The sequence below is a fragment of the Corvus cornix genome, chromosome Z (assembly GCF_000738735.6).
Source record: "Corvus cornix cornix isolate S_Up_H32 chromosome Z, ASM73873v5, whole genome shotgun sequence".
Taxonomy (NCBI): domain Eukaryota; kingdom Metazoa; phylum Chordata; class Aves; order Passeriformes; family Corvidae; genus Corvus; species Corvus cornix.
In genome coordinates, this window is record NC_046357.1 from 43222868 (window position 1) to 43248780 (window position 25913).

The window sequence follows — 25913 nt, forward strand, 5'->3', positions numbered from 1 at the left end:
ATCAAGCTTTTTGTTTGCAACTGAAGACTAAAGAATTCTTCCATATGACTCACAATTTTACTCAGAGTGATTCATTGCAGAAAGCCCATTCTCCTCCACCTCCATAGTACAGATGTGGGCCAAAGCTGCTATGTCTGCTGTGGCGTGCCAGGAGACAGTCAGCTGAAAGGAGCAGAGGTGGCTTGCAGAAGAAGCAAGGAGATCCCAGAATGAGCAATCAATCAAATAAATTTTGTGAGTCTCTTCAGCCAAACATGCCTTCTTTCTTTGAACTCACCCCTTTGCTTGCCTTTTCAGCCTCATGGTGGGGAAAGCTCCTTTGCATTAGCCAGGTTAAAATTACAGGAACATGTCTAAACAAATAATCCAGCTCCCAACCAAAAAGGACAAAGAATAGGAGGCCATGGTCACAGAGGCATTGAAGCTTGCTCCCCTGTGACAGCCATTACTGAAGCAGTGTTATAAGCATTGTTGTCTGCTCCTAAGCAGAGGTATGTGTCCTACGTGAGTGCAAATGAGTAAGCTGAACTTGTATTTTGATAATTCAGGGATCTTAAAGATTCAGTCAGAGCATTGGTCCATTTCTTTTCTCCATTACACTAATATAACTCTGACGTGAACCTGAAGGACCCCAATACACCCATTAGGAGAGCAAAAACTGCTATGATATCTGTAGGGGGGAGGGTCTGGCTTTCCTAGGATATTTTAAATAAAACAAAGTTCTGATGTTACCAAATTTCTTTGTGATTTTGTTTCTTGTCAGGAAAAGGCATTTACAAGGTGACATTTGACCAGTAAGACAACATTTACCAACAGAGAATGAAGGGAACAAGAGGGCTGAGATGTCTGAGGCAGGGAGGACAGGATGGCTAAAGGAAAAAGAAAAACAAAAAAAATCAGCTGATTCTTGTCGTTCCTACTGCATTAAGGGTATGGACTCCAGCCATAGGAGCTGCTGCCAAGGATGGTACTGCCTCCATGACTCTGGGAATGGAAACAAACTGATCTGTGCTAAAAACCAGTAGCCCTTCTCTTTGGGGTGATGATGATTTTTCATATTCTGTACCTCTGTCTGCCATATTTGAAGGTCTTTGGAAACAGCTGAGTTTAAGTGGAAAGCACTCACCCTGAGCTGGGTAGCTGAGACATTATCTGCTTTCCACAGAGAGCACTAGTTAACATCACAACCTGACTCTGTGCTACTGGTTTCTGGCAGATTTTGTGCTTCAATCTATGTCACGCTTGCATCATCTCTTAATAAACTTCCCTCTCCAAACTATTAGTGCCTAAACACTTGTGAGGAGGAAAGGGTGCAGAGGACTGAAAGAGTTGCAATAATAATATCTACATCTGAAGCAGCTCTCCTTACTAATCTCCATATAGTCTGGGATGGAATCATACGATTTTGTGACTTTTTCTCACCTGGAGAGGTATCATCTCCCTGCCATGTGCATTCTCTGCGCTGCCAGAAAAACCTGTTTGGTCTTCTTAGTACTTGGAATAATCCCCAATGCTTTTCTGATGACTGCTTCTTGTATAACATGTGGGAATGGCATCCAGAGACCCAGTTTCCTCTGTATCACAAAAATTAAGCATAAAAATTATGTAGTTCTCAGGATAAGTTCCCACCTTCATATAGTGACTGTTTTGAACAGGTCAGATGAACTGAGCTTCCAAAGAGCCATTTCACTCCACTGACCACAAAGAACATCTAAACATTGATCAATTGTAAGCATTTACTTTCTAATGGCTACTGAAATTAGTACCTTTCTGTTGAGTGCCCTGTAGAGACAATCCAGGCCCACTTCCTTATGGCACATTAAGATAACCACAGTTCAGTCCTGGAGAAGGGTTTGATTTGATTTTTTAGTACTGAAACTGCCACCTGATCTTGATATTGATTTCCTAAATCAAAGACAGCTTTTCTCCTTGTGCATACTTCACTAAAATTCAACATGCTTTATTTAAAATTATTTTAGAAGTACAAGAAGCTGATATTTTAAATACTTATTTTCAAATAATTAAATAAAAGAATTTTGAAATAGATATGACTCTCTTTGCACTCTAAACAGCTTTTACATTGGAGAGGTTACACCATGGATGCGTATTTGCTTGGGTGACAATGTGGATGTGGAGTGTGGTGATGGCTTCATAAGAGCAGCACAAGAGCAGTCCAGCTGTTTTCACATGGCACTGATCAAATTATCAGAGATTGTCTGAAACAGACTGATGGTCTTTCTGTTACCTTCCAACCCGACATTTAAAAAGTAACTAATGGCCACCAGTGCCACACATTTGTGGCTAGCCAATCTGAAACATCATAAGAGGTTTGGGGGTTGAAGAACAGGAGGTATGTGGGCAGGATGAGAACCAGGGTTGGTTCAGCTGTGCAGAAGCAAGGTGAAAGAGAGCCCAGTTGGGGTTCTCACCATATTCATGTGCAAAATGTTGATGACACCTGCCATCTGTAGCAAAGCTGTCTTGAACACCAAGAGGCTGAACTTACTTCAGTGGTGTGCGTGGCCTCCACGGATATCTCTGTGTGCAACCGGTCAGGATGATGCAGCTGCTACCTTTGTTTCTGCCTCTTACTTGCAATTCATATACCTCTGTTCATTTGAAGGTGCTGGATTGAAGATGCCTGCATGCCATTCTGGGTCTTAGCAATGCTGATTTTCTGGTATTTTTTTAGATAAGAAGTTGGAAAGTATCATGGGGTTTAGTATGCTCTAAATACAACTCATTATTATGTTAAAAACTCAGCTCTTTTTCTCCACAAAGAGATTGAAAACATTAGTACATAATCCTTTCACAATCTGAGTAACTCCTTCATTCAAATAATTTACCACTGTTATAATAAATTAATTCTGGCGTGAATACAGAAGCAAATGAGTGTGAGAGAAAGGGAGGGGGGAAAATGCAATGCTCTCTCTCTGGTTAAGGTTCCCATTTCTGCATCCATCTCCCATGCTATGACTTCTGGGGGTCCCCTCATGGCCCCTCTGTTGTGCGGAGATCTTGGTGAGACAAACAAAGAGCACTGCCTTATCTCAAGGAGATGAACATCTGTGTGTGAAATGGCAGGGGGTCACTCTGGCAAGAAGGAACAGAAAGAGGAGCAGTAGGGCAAGATTTTTTCTGAACTATTGCAATGGATGAGAGGTTTAGGGACAGAGTCAGGGCAACATGAAGTATTTTATCACTTCATAAGCTATCAGGCAGTACTTGACAGTGCTGCTAGTTTCCTCAGCAAATTAGTTGGTCCATTTGCCACTTCAAAATAATGATTCACTTTCTAAATATGTAATAAAGACACTGACAGTGCTTGTCAATGAATAATTAATTTAGACTCTGTTCAGAGAAATAACTACTGATGCTTCAACTGCCATGTGGTGTCAGCAGATAGAGCAGTTGTGTTTACACAGCCTGTGGGCCACTGTGCTGCAAAACTCCCTCCTTGGTCATGAGTTTGAGCAGCAGAGGTGTGTGCCAAAGCCAGGATCAACAGAGAGGAAAAATATTTAAGGAGTTCAGTTCAACCACGTGAAGTTTAATGTGCTGGTAGGATACTAAGAAAGGTTTGTCATGAAGAGATGAGGCAGCGGGAATGTCTAGAGGTAAGGAAGGGTGTACTTCTATGGATTTGGGGGATTTTTGTGCAGACATTGTGAAGTTATATTAAAGTTAGAATTCCAGTTAAAATTCATTAAAGATACCCAGAAGGGTGTATAAATCCTATGTCTTCAAAAGGAAACTGACGAGATTTCAAATCTCCAAGGTCATCTTCTTTCTCCAGAATGAAAAAAAGACCAAAAAACTGTACAAAGAGGCTGAGAACCAAAATGGAATCCTGGTCTGGCAGCAAGCCTTGTGTCTGTAAACAGAAGTGGTGCAGGTTTTCTCATGCCCAGTGGTAGCCTTTCTGGCCCAGCCCGGCTTTAAAACAATGTGGCAACAAGATTTGGACATAGTTCTGGAAAAATAGTGAAAACAATAATGGAAATTTATCCTGCAGATCAACAGAAATATCCTAATACATTTCTTTCCCTTCTTGTCATTGATTTAACAGGACTGGCTGGTAAACTGCATTGCAAGTTACTACTAAAAATGAAATGCAGTTTAGTTGAACATACCTTATCAGGATTGCAGTTGGTCAGATTAATGCAAAATCAGACGCCATTCAAGTAAAACAGAAGGGAGCGGTCAATTACCCATTTATATGAACTGTAAAATCACTGTTGAGTGTGCTACATGTTTCTCATCTTCTCCTCTTCCCTCACACACACACGCTTCCTTTTGTGCTATGGAGAATTTGTAGTTAAATCGAAATAAGTTCAGTTGAATATAATTCCAGATTTCATTTGGCTATGAGAATTTTTTTCCTCTTAAGAACAGGCCAGAGCATTTTTTCTCTTGAGAACATAGTCATGAAAACTCCAGTCTGTTTGATTGGCCATGACTGTTGATGGAATTCTGGTTTTAATTCTGCCTCAGGCTGATAGAGTATGAGACTGTCTCTCCTTTTCTCCTAAATTTTGGTGCTTCTAGAAAAGAATGAGATCCCATGACATGGCAGTATTTTTGACTGGTGTATAGATTGGCAAAGTGAGGACCAAGAAGGGATCAGTTCATGAAGATGTTCATGTTCCGGTGAGGGCTCAAAGATTCTGTACAGCCATACCTCTAATTCTGCAAAGGAAGGATGATGATGATGAAAAACAGTTCTTATATTGCTGCAGAAACAGGGCACATAGTCTGCATGCTTTGAGGCATACAGAGTGCTTTTATAGGGATTTGAAGAAAGCGAATTGAGTCAGGAGAAGATGGAAGAGTTCTGAACTGGCGATAACTATTTCATTACTTTACATGAAAATGTCACGTTTCCTTTCAATGACAGCTGTACTGCCAATCTCCCTGAACACAGCCTCCATGAGACTAACACAGAGAAAATGTTTTGGTTCTGATGTTGGAACAAGCAAGTCAGACACTGTGCAATGCTGGACGCCCTACTAGGGTTTCTGTCTATTCCTATATTCTTTAAAGGCATGGTTTCAGGACTGAAAATGGATTTATTTGAGGCAATGATGCAGTTCATGAAAAAAGGCATGTTTATAACTAGTTTTCAAAATGGAAACAAAAGTCATTGGGAGTATACAAAGCAGAACTAAGTCTTACTTTTAAAAACTGTAGCAATGAAGAGAACTTGAACAGATTTGGTGGGGACTGAAATTATAGATTTTGTAATGGCATGTATTGACTTCTTCATCTCTCATTTGAATGTAGCTGGTGTTTCATTGGTGACTGTCTCAGTATTGCTTGTCAGCCTTTCTGAAACGAGTCTGTGTTATTAGACTGTGTCTTCAAGTAGAACATCTGTCTAGAACAAATAACTTGGCTAGCAGAGTAGCTGTGCTTTGCTTTTATTCTTCCTAGGCCTGTTCATTGGACCAGAACTCAACAAGATAGTAGGAGCATGGCATGAGGATTGATGTGCAGCACTATACAAAATTCTCCTTATTATCTGCTCAGGTCCTGGCACACTGCGTGAGATGTTTTCATGGTATGCCCATTCAAGGTTTCATTCATAGATTCAGCCATGCGCAGCTTTGTGGCAGATTGCTCGTGACACAGACACACAGAGCAAGGCTGACTTCACAATACGTTGCCTCCATGCACTGTCTTCTTGTCTACTTGAATGGAAATATTCACACTCAAGTGTGTCTAGGACCATCAGGTCACACCAGAACACAAAAGCATGTGCTGGTACTGGCAGGGCTGAAAAGAAGCTAGTGTTAAGGGAAATTTTGTTGAGAAATTTTAGTATGTTTTAATTATGGTTTAATGAAGTATGTCTGCTATTATCACTTACACACATGAATTATTCCAACAAAACATAATCCTTTTTGTTGAAATATTTTGTCAGGAAAAATATTTGATCCTCTGGACATGAAAAGAGAAGGACTTAACTGCGGCAAATGCTAGAGGGAAAAGAAATTCTCTTAGGCTGTCCAGACCAGCTCAAAAATGCAGAGAATCAGTGTATAAACTGCACTGAAACTCCTAGCAACCACCGTATGGTTCACTATTTGCTTTTTCATTATTTTTTATTTTTTTAATTTATGCCTTCCCACACTATGTTATTTCATAGACCAACAGATAATACTACCATTGTTATCATCAGCTTTCCCCAAAAATTTCCTTTCCCAAAATGTATTCTAGTATAATTTCTCAGATGTATCAAATACATGCAAAGTGCTAGTTAAACAGACAAGAAAGAAGGAAAAAAACCCCCAGATAACTTTGTGGTTACTCATCTCTTTAAAAAATTAAGTTCTGGCAATTGTCATATGTGCAAATTCTCATCCCTCATATATTTGTTCTCTCTCTCTCTGAAGGTACCCTTAACTTGCCACTTAGATTGTCAAAATAATTTGCAACAAGCATGCCAGCATCCCTTTAGTGGTGATAATTCATTTGGTGGGGGGTTTATAGGAAAGGCTACAACGGCTGGATGGTGTTAGGACTGAATAGCTCATTCTTTCTTATTCCCTCCTTCCAGGGAGTATCAGAAGAAACTAAGTGAGGGAAAGATTTAAAGTTCCTCAACAGGTGGAAAATATGAAGGCTCTTCTTCCTGTATTTTTTACTTAGCCAACTGTGTTGTTAATGTCTTATCTTGCCTTTAAGTATTTTTCATAGTGCGGAAGTGGCACTTTATTTCCAGAAACCTTACTGTGTGGAGTCTTCCCTGCTGATAAGCAATTGCTGGAGCCAGGAAGCAGAGAAGCAGCTTGAAAACCTGTGGTAATCTGGGTTAACTTGATGCGCCACTAAAGGACAACACTGTTATTTTGAGAATTAAACATAGGTGCAGCTGGCAGGTGTGTTACATGAAGATGCTGCACTGCATTCTGACAGCAAAGGCACCAGTGTCCTGCACAGGGCCCATGAGAGTCCTTGTGAGTGTGTCTTGGTTTTGGAGAACTTCAGGAGGAAACACTCCAGAGTGAGTGTCTCCTCCAAAGGGAAAAGGGCCTCCCCTTCTCCTCCACCAGTAAGACAAGTGGGTCACAGCAAGTGACCCAAACAGTTTATTAACACCAAACGAAACAGGGTAGAACAGGGGGAAAAAAACCAAACCTCAAAATACAACAAATTCCCGGAGAGGGAACAGACATGCGGACTCGGACTGGCTGGGGCCACCCTGCGGGCCTGCCGGGGCCACCTGTAGGCTCCCCGGACCGGCGAGGAGGGAAGGGAGGCAGTGAGGCAAGGGGAAGGAAAGGGAAAAAGAACAAGATAAAAAAGCCCAACAGAACCTTTCTCCCACTAGCTGGAACACAAAGGAAACCCAAAGAGCAGCACAGCGCTCCCGGTGCACTCCCTCCCGAGCCCCCAGAGCCCCCGAGCCGCTGGGCCCGGCCGTTCACCTGCCCCGCACTCGGTCCTGTGGCCCCGGCCCCGGGTCCAGCTCAAAGAAACAGCGCCTTGGGCATGGAGCGGATGGGTAAGGAATAAAGCGGCTTCATAACATCACCCCAGGACAGGTGTGAGGTGTGAGGATCCATGCCAGGAGATGAGACAACAGGACTGAGTGTCTGCTAAGGCCCCACAGTCTTGTTCTCAAAATTTGTCAGAACTTATTTTTAACTGACTTGTTCAACATTTGGAATAGAGTTAACACAAACAAAGGTGTCAAGACAGACCTTCGGGAAACTTCACAAAGGGCATTCCTCCTCTCCTGGCGTTATATACTGGAAATAGGTGGCTATTGAGCCATCATAATGTGGCTATTGGGGATGGTTCTGTGCGGGGCCAGGAGTTGGACTCAATGATCCATGTGGGTCCCTTCCAACTCAGCATATTCTGTGATCCTGTGATCAAAAGCCATTCTCATCTTTGCTGTCCCACTTTAGGTCCTGATTCCTCTGAGAGGCCTTCGCTGCCTTACTGAATCTTATCTCTGTCAGGACTGCAGGTGTCAGTTTGTTTTTCTGCTCTGCAAAAATAACCCCGTTCATTTTTGCTGCCTTAAAATGAAAAAAACCTGCATTTTAAAAGTTCTTGTGGGAAAGCAAATCTTTCTATACGATACGCAATCAATCAAAACATTCTCAATGTTTTACATAGAAGTATTTAGAACAAAAATAATATTACCTGGAACAGCAATTCTAAAATAACTTTATTTTAAAATACCTTTGTCCTTCTGTTTGAAACCTGGGCATGAAAATCATTCCCTGGAGGCAGAATTTGCAGGGTACTTGCCTTAAATGAGGACCCTGAAGATGAGCTGCATACACCTTCAGCAAAGACCGAATCCCTAACAGACTGGTACCTACTGACTCATTTGTAGAAATTATTCTCTTTTAAAATAACAACCTATTTATGAACCGTCTTCCAGACTGGGTGGATTCTTTGCCACCTCATGTAATGCTGCAGACAGGATGCTTTACCACAACAGAATAGCTACAAGAAAGGGAGATGCAAAATATGCTACATTATAGGAAACAAAGCTTTATTTTATCTTTCAAGTTTAAACCCCCCTTTTCTCCAACTGTGCAATTAAATAGATTTTTTTTAAGCAGTATTAAGAGAAATTAGTTCAGCTGTGCTCTATCAGGCAAAATTAAGAACTATCTGTAAGGAAAATGTACATATTTACTCAGACATCAAGTTTTACCTCTTGTTTTCTGGAAAACAAATTAAACCTGACAAAGACTTAGAATAGTTTGAATCATTTTGCTAAGCAAGAAGATGAAGCCATCAGCATTTTAAAAAACAGGATGTATTTATATACTTAGTGATGCCCTTCATCTTATCTTTAAAACCAAAACAAAACAAAACCAGAGCAAAAATTACTTTGTCCTTGTTTATACCAGGCTGAATGTTTTTGTTGCATGTAAAGAAAATCTCTATTGCCTTCTCCTCCTTAATTAGAAACCAGGCAAAATTACCAAAAAGTGTCTTTGATTATCCTTAGATGTTCTATTGTAACTGAAAAAACAAGGTAATTGGTTTGGATTCAAAGATACTTACTATGCCTTTTATAAACCCCAGTTTGAAAGGACAGATAGCTGCTTTGTAGCATACTATTTAATCACTTTATGTATTTATCTTACCAAGCTAATCTGTCAAGATGAAATCTGTCATTTTTTGCATTTGTAATGACTTTGTCACCACAGCAGCTGGGAAGTGAGAACTTAAAAGGAAAAGGCTCCAAAGTAATCATGCTCCCCAATCTTCATTTGGTTTTGCTTGTTTCGTCTTTAAGATCAAGATTCTTCCAATGTTTTGTGGAGAGTTTATGGGGTTTTCAGGGTTGCTTTTACAACCAAATGAATATTCATCACTGTCTGAGAGACGTAAAACCTAGCAGATCATTCTTATGTCTAGCTGTACCATGGCCAGTGTTTCAATAAATATGTTTGCTGCAAAAGAAAGAAATGTTTATGATTGACCGAAACTGTAAAGCAGGACCTTGCAGTGGTATCTACTCTGGGCTGGGACTGGTTGGAAACTCTGTACCAGGTGTGCACCCAGTGCCAGGTGTGCTTGTTTTAATTCAGAGCCAAGGGAAACAGGGACAATGGTCTTAATGGGGCTAAAAGGGAACCTGCTGTTCCTTTGTTGCTGGCAGCGAATTGTAAAGAAACAATGTTAATAAGTGTTGTGCAAACAACAGCAGTGGAAATGAAAGCCAGAGTTGCTCCAGCTTTCAAGTACTTTCCACCTTCTTTTGTCCTTCTTCTTTTTTTAAACATAGGCTAGGTTTGGAACTAAAAAAGTGCCTTTACTCAAAGCTGAAGAAGCAGCTGCATTTTAATGTCCATTTTCCTAGAGTTTTTTAAACTTTCTGAGTCTTTTCATCAGAAATGAATTCAGGAATTGTTTCTATCTAGAAGTTTTTAATATGCATGTTGGTGAGAGGATTTTAAATTCATAAGGCTGGAATAGTCTTAGTTCAGCCCACTGTGGTAATGTAAAATAAAAAAGAATTTTTCCGGCTCTTTTGCCACAACAGGCTTGTATTTGATAATTGTTTTCAACTGCAGTGTTTTAAACCCTTTCTACTTTGATAGAATAAAAGCACAAATCATGGATGAATGGTGAATGCTCTTTTAAGTAGCAGGAACACTTCCAATCCTGGTCATCTGTGTGTCATATACAAATGCTCCCATTGCTTTTGTGTCCATGCAGGATTTTGGTTTGTACCAACAGTGTGTCAATCCTCTCTTAGTAGTCAGCCTCACTCAGAGTTTGTCTTAAAACAACACTGAGAAACTGAAGATCAAGGCGTCTGGGGTAGGGCTTATGCTTATTAAGGCAGCTAGAGTTACATTTATTTTTAATGTGTTGAGAAAATAAATTTGATTTTTTAGGGGTGTGCGGGAAATGTGACAGTATTTTTAAAATGTCAAATTTGCATTTTAGTCATTGCAGTGTGGGTATTGATTCCTTTCTTCTGAAATGCCTTTCACATCTCCACTAAATGTAGAATTTGATCAAAATTTTTTTGACTCTTTTGAATAAATTTAATTTTGACCAGTGAAATGAGATTTCTCTGGCAACAACACATGTGAACAGAGTCTTCCATGAGCAAGGAAATGAATTTCATACAAACAGTAAATAATGTGTTGTAAATATTACAACCTCTTCATTCTTACCATCAAACTGCCATATTTTATAATTTTTTGTTAAACAATTTCACTTGGCTTCACTGGAATATTGAAAAATGTTAGCTAGACTTGGTTGGCAATGCAGGAGGTGTGTGGCTCCTGAAGTGCCTTGTGCATTTGCAAGAAGCAAAAGTATTAATTAGCTCTGTATTTATGTTTCTATTTTGTTCACAGGTTTGAATGGTTCACTCAGTTGTCTGATTTGCATGAATGTTCCTGGGACTGCATTACTGCATAATGAACATTTATAGCCAAGTGGCCTTGTTTCCAGATGGATACTGCTTGGAAAATTATGCTTAATTTCAGCATGAGGCATATGCAATGAGTGGAGAAGGTGAAAGTTCACCCTCTTTTCTGAACAGGACCAGATCTGAGGTTAATTTTCATCTGGAGCAGGAGCAAAGGGTCCAGAGCCACACTACAGGCATGCAATATCCTGGTGTGTAAAACCCATAGTCCGGTTTAGCTAGAATAGGTGAGGTCAGAAATTTATTTTGCTCACAAGTAGGACCTACTTTGTATTGAAGAAACCTGACTTAAATCACAACTGTCATATCTGCAGGGGAAAAAAAGGGTCTCTTAAGCTAATTATTTTCTTTGCTTGCTAAGCATTTACATTAATGTCTTGCAAAAATTCTGTTACAGAAAACTCTTAAATCCAGTTTCCCTTGAGTAGGGACAGTTTTCATTTGTCCCTGGACTTTCTCTTATAGGTTGGTCTCTGCTATCTCTCAGCTAAAGAGAATATTTGAGTAGTTATATTTCCATGTTCTACTAAAAAAGTTGCTAGAGCAAACAATTGCCAAGTATTCTACTGCTGAGGCATGGGGAATATTTACTTTTTTCCTTTTTTGTATACTTCAAAACTTTCTGTATGTGGCATATTATTTGTCCTTTTCCACTTGGGAGCAGACCTTTAAATTCTGCAAATGAGGTTTAATTTTCTATCTGCAGCCCCTCAAGAGATTCCTGAGTGGCTTGGGATATAAGTATTCACAAGTATCTCTACTTTTCCTGATCCACTTTATTAAACTACTGAGACAGTAGTTAAGAATCCCTATCAGCTAAACACAGCTATCATGGAAGTGGTACCCAGAGCTTCATAGGATGGTCTGAGTTGGAAGGGAACTTAAAGATCATCTAGTTCCAACCCCCTGCCATGGGCAGGGTGACCTTCCTCTATCAGAATGGGACACTTAAGATTTGGCTAACAAGGAGCTAAATGAAGTCAAAGTCTTTTTCAGTCTTGCTTGCTGTGGGCTTTGTTTGCAGAACAGGCTGACATACAGAGGATATGAGGAATTTGGGTGTGTAGAGTCTCTTGCTGGGTGGCTCTTCAGCAGATTTCAGAGTTGTCTCTGCGTTTCACATCACTATGACCCAGAAAGGAAAGACAGCCAAGTCAGATCAGGTCATCATCAGAGCCGTAGCCTTCACTGAGGTCTCCTGTTTCCCTAAGGTTATCCTGAACATAAATTCCACTTTTTTAAACAAAGTGCATCAGGGTTTATTTTCTTCATGTTTTGTCAAAACACATAATTGAAAACTTCATCTACAGTAGTGTCATGAAGTTCATAGTGATGAACCAATGAGAAACACAGTCTGGGATCTACTGTATGTAAGGACAGTGCAGGAAAGCTGAGTCACTTTCATCAGTGGCTGCTGCAGAAGAGAATGAATATTCAAATATTTCATCAAGGATGACAATTTTCAATTGTTATTCTTTTCTGAAGATTGTGTGATTTGCCAAAGGTTTCTGCTTAGCTCTTCCAGACTGACAATTGCTGTGAATAAATCATGTTCTGAAGTGTCCTGGAGCAATTAGTACAATTTTCATAAGGCTTTACTAGGCTGGTCTTGCTGTATGGGGGACAATCCCACTGTTGTGAAGAACAGGAGACAGAACATGAAGTCCTGTAGAGGAATTTCCTTACATCTTTCTCTAAGAGAATTTTTAGAAATCTGATTTTTTAAAAATATTTCTACTTCTGTCAGGTTAATATATAAGAAATAATATAATATAACAAACAACTTAAGTTTTGAAATAATTTATGTTGCTATGATGATTAGATTTAGAAAACATATTCTTTCCTTTTGAGTCATACAGACATAGAAGTATGTTCACTGTTAGTCTTATACCCTTTCTCTGCAGGAATTTAGGATCCTGCAATGAATGGGATCCTGCAATGGCTTGGAATCTTGATGTCTCCTGCAAAACAACAAACATTTACTACAGTATACCTTTTGTCTCCCTCTAAGACTGTACCTGTGCGGAATGTCTCTTGAAATTTCACCATCCAGAAATCTTTGTGAATCACCAATTAAAGTAAATTGCAGCTGTGTGTACAAAGTTCATAGTTCCTCAGTATTTGGAGTTATCCCTCATCCAAGGGCATGAATTATAGGCAGTGCTGAGTTCTCAAATGTTTTGCTGGTAGAAACCACCTGCTCAGTCACTTTTACAGTCACCCACCCCTGAGCTACACTTGAAAGCTCACTGCACAGCTTAATTGTGGATCTACTGACACAGTATTTTGTGAGCCAAAGCACCAAATCAAAACTCCAGTGTGGACTTCATGCTCAGGCCTTTCTGATAAAGAACAGCATAACCTATGTCACAAAGGGTTTCTGAGGAGTGAGAGAAAAGAACTGGGATTTCAAAAACATTTCAATACAGAGCCATATTTTACACATCCTGTGTGAAGACAGTGCAATGCCAGACCGTACAGATTAATATTTTTAACAGTATCTAAGACAATCTGACTTGAAACTAACATCAAATATGCAGAAAAACAATTTTCTATATAGTCCTGCCAGCTCTAACTCAGGGAGAAGAATTGTTTTTGTGGATTAGCTATTAAGTACGAAGGAAATCTCTGTCCTTGTTACAGCCGAGAACAGAAGCAGAAATAGGCTAGCTACTTTATTTGTCTACATATTTCAAGTGTAAAACTGTTCAGAAGAGTCAGAAAATATGGTCTAAAATTATTAGAAAGAGATTGATAAAAAAATATTTGCTAGGCTAGTTGCTTATTTATGGGCTTAAACCCCATCCACATTCATGTATGTCTGGACTCTTTCAGCCAGAAGAAATTTGACAAGAGAGTCAGACAGAACGTTTTGTGATGTTTGCAATATTTTAGGCTGATATTTTGGGTTAACTAAAGTTAACATGAGGAAGGGAATAGATTGCAGGGAAATGAATTGTTAAAAATACCACATAGAAATAGGTCAGTACAAGGAGACAGAAGAAAATAATAGGTATACAAAGGAAGGATGTGAAGATTTAGGATAAGCTTCAAAAGCAAATGGGAGCAAGGCACCAGCAGTATTGTCAGAAAAAAGTTTAATGATATAATTTCTAACAGAAGATCCTGGTTTCAGCTATCTGCTGGCTCCTGCTGACTCAAGTCTCTTCCCTCTTCTATCTTCCTTCCATCTAAACTCTCAAAGCACCTACTGCAGTGAGGCTGCCAGTTAGCTATTTTAATAACTGTGTCATCACTGCACATATTAATGTGCTGGCAGAAAGGTCCTCCTGCACTGCTAGATTTCCTTTCCTTCTGAAGTGCATCATTATTATTAAAGAAACCTGTTTAGGTGTTTGGTGTATGGTTTTATTCACGGCCACATTTCAATATTTCTACATACTCTTTCCCAGGCACTTCGCCCTCTGAAATTCATTCATTTTGAGAAGAGGGAAGGAGTGGAAAAATTTGAAATGTAGTTGTTCTGTTGATCATCTTGAGGGAATTTTAATAATAAATGACTTAGAATGCTATGATTCAGATAGTAATTAGAATAAATAAACTAAGTTAATGAAAAGAATTTAGCTGTATAAACTCTCTGAAGTACTTAGGGTAACAGTAAACTGTGATTAAATTTATAAAAAAGCTTTCTTATGTACAGTACTAAATACAGATAAAATGTTTTAATGAAGAGGGTATTTGAATGTTAGTCAAGGTCGGAAAAATCTCAAATTACAGCAGCAGATGTTTGACAGTCCCTATGCCCATCTATTATCCTGAAGACTGGGAAAGAAGTCCAGGATAATGTTACCGCTCCTGCTTCAACGGCTGGATGCTTTTTTTCTCTCCAAGGCCGGTCTAGGTAAAGGCTTCTATGTAAAACTTGCTTGAGTTCTCCCTGTATCTCATATGCATAGCCACCCTGTATTTTAAAGATACTCTGATAATTACTTGCACAGGTGAAAAGTAAGCCAGGTGCAGGCCAGTCCAGATGGCGGAGAGTGAACACCATATCTAGGAATTACAGCAGGCTATTAGCGCTACGTTCACAACTTTTGCTTTTGTAGCTGTTTCTCTTCTTAATCTTCATGTCAGTCACAGCCTGCACCTCACATGTTGATTTGCACTGCCAGCACCATGAGTTCCCTGACTTGGTGATCTTTGGATCTTCTGACTCTGTGGACCAATGGTGAAGAATGATCAAGTTCCAACAGTGATTCTTACTAAGAGGTGTGTATGTATGTTGGGCCATATACATTCTTCTGTCAAGGAATAAATTGCTTTTGGAAAAGGAAAATCACTTTTGTAAATTAATATACAATTAGATAGTTTTATAAGATGCATATTAGTGACTGAAGTAAATTTATAAAAAGACATATTTTAAAATATAGCAGCTGTAATCCAGATAAAATTTTTCCTCAATGTCTTTTTCATTCCCTGTAAGGGAAGCAATACAATTTCTAACCATTATTCTGAAAAAGCTATGCTGCTTGAACAGACAAATATTTCTGTCCTTAGGTTGTAAACATTTTTAATGCTTTGGTTTACTGTATAATCCTGAGTGATTATGAACTCATTTTCCCAGCAATTGTTATTCACTCATCACTTTTTTTCAGCTTCATTTTACTTGTCTTAACCAGACTTTTTTATTACTGAGGCCTCCAGTCTTTGGATTGCCATATTTTTATCAGTGAGCTCGTTTTAATGAAAAAGAGAAAAAATAAAACAGGTCTTTGATATTTATCCAAAAGTTAAACAGAATCCATTTATTTTTAAAAAAAAATTGAGATAGTTGGATAAATATTTGTTCATCCAACTTTCTGACTTCTTTTAACATTGAAAGCAAAAATATTGAGTTACGTTAGGGGAAACTTCAGATTTATTTCTGATTCAACATAGTGCAGACAAAACTGGAAAAAAACTTCATACTATAAGTGGTAATTCTGTGTCTCTAGCTTACTAGACCTCTGACCTTCTCTCAGACAAATTTGTGAGCTATCCTGTTATCATGGACATACCTCATTTCATGTTTGCAGTGACTGGTTGATGGTTCAACCTCACAGTGAGATAAATAAGTAGTTCTATACTCTGCAATAATAATCCTAACGCATTTGTTCTACTTAACATCTTCTAAGTGGCCAGGCTTGTGTGCTCCCTCTGCTCATTTCCAGTTTTCGCTGTTGAAGCCAGAACAGAGGGATAGATGGACCCACTAGTCTAACCCTACAGGGTAGCAATTTTTCACCTCTTTTGATGCATTGTGACTGGAGAGAAGAGAGTGATGGGAATCACTACAGGTCTACAAAGCATGGTTTCTGATAAAACATGGATTAACTGGTGTTGCATCACCCACAGAAATGAAAGCAGGGCAAAGAAGGGAAAACTTGGCAATAGTCTTCAAGTATGTACCTGGCTACAGCCAAGGAAAGGAATAATCTCTTTGTGATGACTCTATTAGCTAAGAAATAAATTATCTGCTGATGCTTTTGTGAAAGCAGTGAGGACTTGGTGTCAGGTAAATCATTCTAGTAGAACAGGTTTGCTGAGAGCAGCTGCATAACACCAGCCATTTCAGACTAGTTTAGAACAGGAATGCAAAAATACAGTACAAACAACACAGGCATAGCTTTAGATAGGTCTAGGGGGTTAGAGATGTAGAGTGGGTAATTGTCCTTAGCTCAGAAGTTTCTTCGTGGTTTTGTGAATTCAGGAAGATCAAATGCTCCTTCCAGAAACAAAGCAAGCTTACAATGTAGTTACTAGGGTAATTCAGAGATTCAGAATGTTGTCCCAGCCTTGAACCGTGCTGAGATAACAAGTATCAGGAAAACAGATGCTAAAAGACAAAAGAGTGATTACTCATATTAGTTAAATAAGCAACAAACAAATGAGCTTTGGTACTAGAAACAGCTTCATTTTCTATTAAATGCAAAGTGTTGCCATGCAGTAGCAGTTATTTCATCTACCTTTTTTTTTCAGGTCTCTGGCATTTCTGCAGTAGAGCTGCACTTCACTGATACCAATAGACCAAGCTGAGATGGAGGTTCTATGTTTTGGCTGCTCTAGCTGCCTGAGTGGGTTCAGCAGCTCAGATATCTTCATGTAAGGGATTTCTTCATCACTGAAGTGTAGGGGGTATACTGGATCTGGCTGGGTTGTTAATTTTCTTTGTTGGGTCCTTTATGGTGCTGTGGTTTGGAATTTGACTGACAACATGCCAATGCTTTGACTATTGCTGAACTGTACTTGAGCACTGTTAAGGCCTTCTTCTTTTCTCACCCTGATCTCCTCAGACAGTAGGCCATGTGTGGGGGCTGGGAACAGACACAGACTGGAAATTGACCCAAACTGTCCAAAGGTGTATTCCGTACTATATATCATGCTCAGCAAAAGAAGTTGGTGGGAGCAGGCAGAACTTTCCAAGGTAGCTGTTTCTCAGGGACAGGCTGGACATTGTCTGCTTGTGGGAGGTGGTGAGTGATTGCATCTGCATCACTTGTTTGGGTTTTTTCCTCTTCCTTATTAAGCTGCGTTGATCTCAACGCACATATTTATCTTATTTTTGCTGTTCATATTCTTTCCGTCATCCTGCTGGGTGCATGGAAGGGTAGGGGAGAGTAAATGCTTAGTTGCTGGACAGGGTCAGGCCAGGACAGGAGGTGTGAGCACAATCTGGCTCAGGGATGATGTGGACTCTGAGCTGGGCCAGTGTTGTGTTTGAGTCATGTGGGGCAACACAAAATATAGCTATCTTCTCAGATGAAATATGGGAAAATAGTTTGGCTGCCAATGCTCTGCACTGCAGTAGGCAATCTATCCTTGGACAGGATTTGCTAACCAAAATCAAGAGAGAAAATAATTTCAAAACCCTTGATAATACCTACTTTACTGTGGTAGAGAAGAAAGAAAACAAATCCCATGATTTTCCCCTAAAAGCCCAAACCTATGTCATATAACTGATAAAAATTTTGAATACATATGCTGTTTGAGTAGCCTGTCCCAATTAAAATTTATGTAAGACTCTCTGAGTCAGTTGAGCTAAAGATAGAAGTGTTGCATCTTGGGGAGAAGGCAATTTGTCTTCCTGTCTGAGAAGGGCCACGAACATCTGAGGGCTAAAAACATATTCCCATATATTATGAAACTCTAATTGCTTGTCTAAGAAGATGTGTTTTATTTCTGTTCCAGCTCTGCACAGCAGAGAGTGTTAGAGTGAACAGTGGAGCCATTCCCACTAGGAACAGTTGACTTGGGTTTGTTATTCTATTTGAAAGCTTATACAATGTCAGAGTGACCCTGAACAGTGCATACTAGCAGGTGTTTGTGTAAGATTGCATCAAATGAACATAAATGCTGTGAAATTTCTGAATAATTACTGCCTAAATGAATAAAACTGCCTGTCTGAATTGGTTCTCACAGTTAGAGTGGACAGAAAACTTCAGAGAGTATCAGAAAAAAGCAGAAAATCAGCATTTAATACCACAAAATGTGCACATAAATCTTTCTTTTGTTTTCCAAACATGCTGATGAGTCACTGAAGATATTGTCATCTCCAAATTTCAGTTTCCTGGATGTAAAGGGCTCCACCCTCAGTTTCTTCCAAGGAGTTAGGTATCCCACAGAATGTGATCAAAAACTCAGATACATGAGATATTCTATCTGCTACAAGGGCTACCTCCAAAGAGAGATGAGTAATTATAACAAGTTCATAACCTCTTTTACAAAGATTCTTCCCTTCTAAGCAGAAAACACAGAAATGTGTACCAGATCAGATGGTTAGGAGAGGAAATAATGAGGAGGATATAATATCCTTCTTATACCTCCAGCCACATAAGAACTTCAGCGTTCTTAGTTGGTTTCATTCACTGTTTAAAAATGTTCACTATTTGACAGAACTAAGGGACTCTTAGTATACTACATATATATATATATATATATATATGTATGCTTTTTTTGGTTAATATATAAAATTCTTCATAACCCAAGACCCTGTCTTTGAAATTACAGAAGAACTCAGTAATTTTCAGTGGTGAAATAAAAGTCAACTTGTAGAATTTGTTCATGTGGAGGATGTGGAGCAATAACAGGTGAGGAACTGAAAACAGCTTTTCCTTTCAAAGAGACAGGGATAAAAATGTGTTTTCTCTAGTAAGGACACTGTTATCCTGGATCTTAGACTTGTTGCTCCAAACTCACCATGACCATATGCAGAAAACATTGTGAAATTCTTTATAAACATGATGACAACTGTTTTACTTGTTCAGACTTTTCTCAGGTTGTGGTGACACTGAGGGGCAAGCACGACCTGGTAGGTAGGGTCCATCCCATCAGCCAGGGAGCAGGGTAGGCTCGAGGCAGAATTTTTCAGGATGTTTCTGTGGAGAAGAAAAGTGGAAAAAAAAAATTCTACCACTGTGCAGGGGGAAGGGAGTACGGTCATAAAATGGACGATTAAGGGTGGTCTGCATTCCCTATATTATAGATCTGTGTTTTATCTACCAGTCTCTGTTCTGCTATCACGTAGCCTGTGCTGGTGGAGAAAAACATATCTTCCTTCTGCACCTCACCTGTGTTCACCTTGGACAGTTTAAACATGCAATTGTCATCAGAGAATGCAGTCTGCAGGATATGTGGTCCACAGGTTTTGCAAAGGCAGTATTGCTGTGTACTGCCTGCTTCTTAGTTAACATTCATATAACTTCTTCTTGCTGTTGTTTTATTAGAAGTATCTGCTTTCTGTCTCTGTAATTAATTGCTTTATTTTATAAAGCTGTGTCAATACATGTTTCTTTGTTGGTGCCTCCCTTTCCTCAAGTGAACTTTTATTCAAAAATATGCTAAGAGGACTAGAGAAGCCATTTGTTCAAAGAGCCTGCAATATGTTGGTGTTTTGAATGGTAAATAAGACCTTTGAAATAAAATGTGGTCAGTTAATCTTTTCATGGAAGTATTTGTTAATGTCTATTCTGAAATTAACTCCCATGTGAAAACTGCATTATGGATTTCTTATGATTTATGATCTATAATTAAGCTCCAGTCTTGAAAAATATTATATGATTATTTGATTTTCTGTGTGAAGTATTCAATTATCCATCTTTTATCCAAGAGAAAATACCTGAGTGTAGCAGGTAGGTGGGGTGTCGCAAGAATGAGATCTCAAAGGCACATGTTTGGAAAAGTGCCATTTTTCTGTTGCACATACTTTACTACAGTGAAAAGCAAAATAGTTTATCTGTTTTAGTATGTGGTACATTTAAAAACTGGAGATATGGCAATCTGGAAGGGGATGTGCGGGCTGTGCTGAATATCCCCTTTGGATGGGTAGCTGAAACAGGGAATTACTGATACCTCATCATAACACTGATAATTGTACAAGGCAGGAACAGAGACCATAGCTGTGCTGACAGTGGCTTTACACTGCTGAAATCCCATCCTTCTCAGTGCTGCAGGGGGAAAGTGTGTGCACCCAGAAATGCATCTGAAATTTCACAGAGACAAGCAGCCCTGTCCCAAAATAATTTTTGCTTAGAAAAGTTCAGCACAGGGACAAAGCTTTAGGAAACCTGTAATATGGATGATAGACTGATGGACTTTGACTTACCCAATCTGCTGGTTCTTGTGTAAAACTTCTACAACTGGAGAGGAAAAAGCATTATTGCTACAGGCTCCTGCTACATAAAAAATACTTTACTTTGAGTCTGCACGTTTCATACAACAAATGATATCCAAGGGATTATCTTCCTTTACGTACATATAAAGGAGCGTGAGACCATTCTGAACTTTAAAAATCACCTTACTCCCAGGCCTCAATATACAGGCAAAATAAATATAGGCAAAACTAATTTTTTTTCCCACTGCTTTCCCACTTGTGAAGTTCTTTCTTGTATCTCATGGGAAAGGAGAATTTCTCATAAGCAGTTGCTTGAATCAGTAAAATCTTGCTACCAGTAAGTCACCACGTTATCAAGGTTTAAAAACCTTAAAATGCAAACAATCTAGCCATTGTGTAGGGTTTTAATGTCTTGGAAGTTGCTGTACATTTTCTTCCCTTGTGCTTTTAGTTTCTGGTTCCATTGCCTCATTTTTAGGTACCTTATGGTTCTGCAATCATTCAGATTATTAAGTTTTGGCATTTATAAATTGCTTTTATTACACAGCTGATGGCTATGTGGTTGATTTTTAAAGTGTTTCTTAAACTTTAGGGTGATTCGATATTTTTCAAGAAGATATATAATAGAAATATTTTCTCAGCATAACTGCAGTGAGGAAGGGATTTATATTAATAATGACTAGCTTAAAATAATAATCACAAACATAACAGCAAAATAATACTGTTCTTGAGGGTTTACCATTTACAATGAGGAGAGCTCTGATGATATAAGATTTTATGGCTGAGATAAAGATGAGCCTTTGATGGTGTTATGAGTGTGGAGGTTTGAATGTCTAAGTCTTCTGCATGGAAAATTGCTGTTTTCTAATTAGACAAATACAGAAAGCCAGCGAGCACAGAGATGAGATGCGTGGTAGGCCATATACTAACCTCCATTTTGATTCAATCTGCCATCAGGGTGAGCCCCTGGCAGCCAGGGATGAAATAGAAGTAACAGCTGGGCACTGAGCCTCTGCACAGGGTGCACTCATTGCCATGTTGCCCAAAGAATGTGTCCAGAAATTCCCTTGGTCTCTTATTGTGAATTGATCTCCCACCCAGGAATCCACCTCTACCCCAAATTAGATGTAAACAGGGTTTGGTCAGATCTGAGAGTATACTGGGAGCAGGGAGAACTGGGCTGTGACTATTTTCCTCCCTTTTCCTTCCAGGTGTGTTTGCTTAACAAGCAATCTGTTCAGCACACACTCCCCACAGCTGCCTAGCACTGATGGTGAGGGGAATCCAAGGCTGCCATCTTCTCTTTACATTCAAAAGCAAATATCAAAACTCTGTTTCTGATGTAATATGGTAATCTTTCTAATGAAACCAGCTTCATTTTCCTTTTGCTCCAACATTACTACCTTTTCTTGGGAAGGACTAAACTCTTTGTTTTGCCTCAGCCTTCACAGCTTTTTGCTGTGTTGAAAGATTAGTTATACTTTGGACAATGACAGTCTCAAAATGCCAGCTTGCAGAACACATAGCCAGAAGTAGGTGAGACATTACCAACAAGCCTCCAGTGCACGACTTTTCATTGTGAATGCGCTTTTTACTTGATGTTTCGGGAAAACAGCAAAACAAAACCTTCTCTGTGTCATCCTTTATTTTACATATTGACCTGATCTCCTTTAATCCCCCTCCCTCCATAAAAACTGCTGCTTGTCTCCAACAACCCCTCAAGGTTGCACTGCATCAAATGTGTTGTTGCACTTCCATGAATATTAGTATTTGTTTTTTCCATTTTTTTTTCATATTGGGAAAAATATAGTATACAAGGTAGAACACAGCATATTAGGAAATTCAATGCATATAAAGGTGATATACTGTGAGATTTTCAAATTATATTTACTTGTGATCAATTTGACTGTGTTTAATATTGTAGCCTTCAGAACACAATGTATATAGAAGAAGAACAGAAACAGAAGTTTCAGGTGCACATCCATAAAAATGAAAACACTGAAAAGCTTGTTTGGATGTGAGACTTCGTAACTTCAGCTTGCACCAAAGTCAGATCACGAAGTTATGTTAGTCATTTGTAACTTTTACACAGGGTCACTGGGGACAGGAAGGTTGTTTTTCCTTACACTCAAAAAGGTAAGAAAAGGTACAAAACTGTTGTATAACTGTGTCTCTTTGACAGAACAGTAACAAGTGACATTAGTGGGAAGAAAGATGTCTAACTCCTCAGAAAGTAAGGTCCCCTGTGGTTACTTGCCTAAATTTGGAAACACCAGGAGACCTACTCGGGTATGCAGTACTGCAAACTCTTACCATGTTTGCTATGTATCCTTCAGTAAGCTGAATGGAGAAAATAATCTTGAACTTTTTTTTCAGGGCAAAACTATTTTCTTGCAGTTTACTCAAACAGCCTGTCATATTTTTTCTAGGTGAAGAAGACTAACCGTTTCCTATCTCTCCCTGTTGTGGATTGGACTAATGATGGCACCGAAACCATCACTTGCACACTAAGAAAAATGGGGCAGCCCACGTACAAACACACCATGGTCCAGACTTACCAACATCACTGCCATGGTAAGACTTACCAGAGTTGAGGTTCACTCTGCATCAATGGCTGAAGCTTGAGATGGCAGCAGAATGTGCCAGCAGCAGAGGTGTTGCAGAGAAACCATGTTCTCAGAGGGACATTTTGGGTGGCCACCAACAGAAGACAGAGCTTGACCGAGCTCAACTACTGTTCTCATCAATGCCAGAGCAGTGTTTCATTGTAGAAAGAGATGTTTTTCTCCACTGGGTTAATATTCAAAGCATTGGCAGCTTAAGGAGAATGGCCTATTTTACTGACAACAGCCATTTGTTATGGGCTGGCCAGTGGGTACAGATAAAAGGTGTAAGGCTGAATCAGAAACAGTAAGTCCGCTCCAATCCATGTCAGGCATCTACAGATGAAACAAATTCATACAAATTGTGCCCTATGGAAGGTCTGTAGAGTGCAGGATTAATGTGACTAATGGTCTTTGGTATATAAAACTGGAGCAGATGAAGGAGTGAAATATGGTTGATCATTAAACAGTTTAGAAATAAGGAAGTTCAGTCCAAGGTCAAATGTGAGACAAACAGAAAGAGATTGAAGCACCACTTGATACACTTCAACAAAAGCTGCTCTGACTTCTTGAAAGCTAGTTCTGTCAATTAGCAGGTATTATGTGTTCATCTCTTAGAAAATATGATGAGAGATTACAATAATAGCCTCGAGTGGCTTCAGGAAAGTGTATCCCATGGAGAAGCTGGATGAGTTCAAAGGGTAAATAATATTTCTTATGAAAACAAAATTTCATAGTTCTGATTATAGATATTGTCCTAATTGATGAGGATCAAAAAAGAAAAAAGAAAAAGAAAGAAAGAAAGAAAGAAAGAAAGAAAGAAAGAAAGAAAGAAAGAAAGAAAGAAAGAAAGAAAGAAAGAAAGAAAGAAAGAAAGAAAGAAAAATTTTAAAGACAAAGGAAAAAAGAAAAAGGAAACCAAACAAAAAAAATGAAATCAAAACTGTAATGCAAGAAAACTGATCTTGTTTTTCTATTCAGCACCAAAATAGGATTTGAGGAAGAGATCACAGAGCCCTTGAATATTATATGATAATGCAACAAAATATAATACAATAAAATATATGTTTTGTCCAAGGTTGAAATGTTCTGCAGAAGTTGTTTTTTGGACAAATTTCTGCCTGGAAGGTTTTTATGTTGCAATGAGAGCAACTGAAATTTATATTCAGTTGACATAAATTCCACCTAATATATTTGACTAGGTATAACCATAAAGCATGCAGAAGCAGCCAACAACACTATATAGATTTTAGGATCTTGATCTGATCTCCCATCAAATATGTATCTTGGGCTCTCTGGGCTCAGTGAATAGGACTGAGCAGCTCTCTGGCTAAATGAGTGAGGGAGAAGCCTGCATGTCTATTGTGTGTGCTCTAGGCATTCCTGACAGACACAGACAGGACATGGTTGTGCTTCGTGACACAATATCCTAAATATTCTGTGTTGTTCCTATATTAAACAAAGAGGAATCGTATTTTCAAATTGTAAAAGCTCATCTCTATGCACATTCCTTCTCCCTCATCTTCAGTAAATAATCTTCAATCATTTGGCATTTTCCCTGTTTAAACTTCATGCCAGGCTAATAATTAGTTTGTGCTTGCCCATGACCTTATTGCTACAATGTAAGAATACTCTTCTAATGTCAGAATTTTAATCTTTATGGGTCCTTTTGATCACTGACTCACATAAACACAATGAACTCCAGAAAATGCAATAAATGAAGACCTTTATTTTGGATCTGAACCGAAATAAACCTCTGAGTCTTTTGAACTGACACTGAAAGCTCTTTTTAGACCTGTACCAGGAACTTTTCTTATGGCTAAAATATTTCCCAGGCAAAACAGCCATAACTGTTATCTAGTCACAGTTAACAGCTTTGTTATCTGTAGCAGAAGTACGGATTCTGTCAGAATTGTTTGATGTGCAAGGATTTGATAATATAATAGGAAAAATAATGATCATGACATTTAGACTTCTCTTTGTTGGTTGTCAGTGAAATCATGTTCTCCAGTCATTTCTACTTAGGCGCCACAGATGCCTAAGTATCACCCTCTAAATGTGTTGGTCATAAGCGACACATTTGGCAGTTGATTACAGAAGAACCAAGGGCAAACAGCTGCTGAATTTGTATGGAAGGGCAGAGCACTTCCCCTTCCCAGGCTGGTTCTTAGTAGGTAGCAGAATGAGGTGTGACTGGAAAACAGATCAGAGATGCACTCTACACTTGTGGGTGCAGACCTGTGACTGGAGCAACAAACCGATTTGTGATTAGGATTTCCAACTCTTTCATAGGTGTGCAGAACAAAAATTATAATTGTTTCACGTCATTTAGAATTCACGATAGATTTTGCAGAATGATGCTGAAATAACATGTCAATTCATAAAGATTTCTTGTGGGAGAAGTGTCACTTCACAGAGCATTGAGTCATTCTCCTATTCTTTCTGGCTGCAGTGTGGCTTTTATAACCACATCCTTTCCCTGAAACTGTATTCCGTCTCGCTTAGAAAGGGACTGCTATTCTCGAAAAGCACAGAGAGTATCAGTGGCAGTGGGAGAGTCTTGGGAATAGCGACCTCTGGGGACAGCTTAGAGACCCAACATTCAAAAAAGTACACATGCATTTTAGATCTACACCCACGAGAGGCGAGCAAACACCCCTAGCAAAGTTTGCCAGCCCATCACTATGTCCCCATTTGGCTCCTCACCAGGACTTGCAAACACACACTAAAATGTCATGCAGCTTGATCAGACATGAACTTCATGAAGCATGTATTT